The sequence below is a fragment of the Palaemon carinicauda genome, chromosome 21, assembly GCF_036898095.1.
Source record: "Palaemon carinicauda isolate YSFRI2023 chromosome 21, ASM3689809v2, whole genome shotgun sequence".
NCBI classification, from domain to species: Eukaryota; Metazoa; Arthropoda; class Malacostraca; order Decapoda; family Palaemonidae; genus Palaemon; species Palaemon carinicauda.
The window spans coordinates 82,077,266-82,078,921 of NC_090745.1; positions in this window are offsets into that span (position 1 = coordinate 82,077,266).

The following is a 1,656-nucleotide window of genomic DNA, read 5'->3' on the forward strand; positions in this document are numbered from 1 at the left end:
GGCTCTATATATATTAATTTAATTGATTCCAGAACGTTCCAGTTTGGCCTACTGGAAGCGTGGGGACATGGCTCGAGCGGCGTAAGGTTGCCAACTTGGTAATTTGAAGAAGGGGTATTAACCGTGTTTGCGAGGCAACTCTCTCTCAGCTAACTCCGTCCACCGTCCTTTCGTAACATTACAAAAAAGAAAAATCTTAATCTAGAATTTTCATGCATTTTCTAACTATGTGGGAAAAATGACGAAATCCCTCGTGCGCATACTTCATGCGCGTCATACAGCATACCTACAAGTTACATAAGACTTTGTAACAAAACTTCGTGAAATAAAACGTTAATTAATTCTTAAAAATAATGTAAATCTACATATACGAAATTAGATGAAAATACATCTAAAGGAATGACGAAAATCTTATGTAATTTTTATACATTGCTTAATCCTACGTGAGTGGAACTCCCCTGATGAGCTGGCTATGCATCTCTTCAATACACAAATAAAATACGTTAATAAAATATTCTACTTTCATGAAGATCAGCTTCGTAAAAAAAAAAAAAAAAAAAAATATATATATGTATATATATATATATATATATATGTATTTATATATATATGTATAATATTTTATTATTATTATTATTATTATTATTATTATTATTATTACTTCCTAAGCTACAACCCTAGTTGGAAATTCAGGATGCTATAAGCCCAAGGGCTTCAATAGGGAAAATAGCCCAGTGAGAAAGGGAAACAAGGAAATAAGAGAATTAACAATTTGAATGAAATATTTTAAGAACAGCAACAACAATTATAATAAATATTTCATATATAAAATACGAAAAATTTAACAAAATAAGAGGAAGAGAAATAAGATAGAATAGTGTGCCCGAGTGTACCCTCAAGCAAGGGTACTTTAATTATGCCGCTATGATTGCAAATAGTATGAAGATCATTCAAATTAAGACTTTGATTATCTGTAAGTTGTGGAGACGAAGAGGAAAAACATTATTATTATTATTATTATTATTATTATTATTATTATTAATGATAATAATAATATTTTTATTATTATTATTATTATTATTATTATTATTTTTATTATTATTATTATTATCATTATTATTATTATCATTATCATTATTATTGCTATTATTAATACTTGCTAAGCTACAACCCTAGTTGGAAAAGCATGATGCTATAAGCGTAGGGGGCTCCAAAAGGGAAAATAGCCTAGTGAGGAAAGGAAATAAGGAAAAATCAAATATTTTAAGAACAGTAACAACATTAAAATAAATATCTCATTTGTAAACTATTATGCCCCTATGATTGCAAATAGTATGAAAATCTTTTAAGACTTGGATTATCTGTAGATTGTGGAGACAAGGAGGAAAGACCTTGAGTGTCCTTCTCCTTGAAGAGTTTCTTACCATAGCTAAAGAGTCTCTTCTACCCTTACTTAGAGGAAAGTGGCCCCTGAATAATGATAGTGCAGTAACCCCTTGGGTTAAGAAGAATTGTTTGGTAATCTCAGTATTGTCAGATGTATGAGGTCAGAGGTGAATGTTTAAATAATAGGCCAGACTATTCGGTGTATTTGTAGGCAAAGGGAAAATGAACTGTAACCAGAGAGAAAAATCCAATGTAGTATTGTCTGGCCAG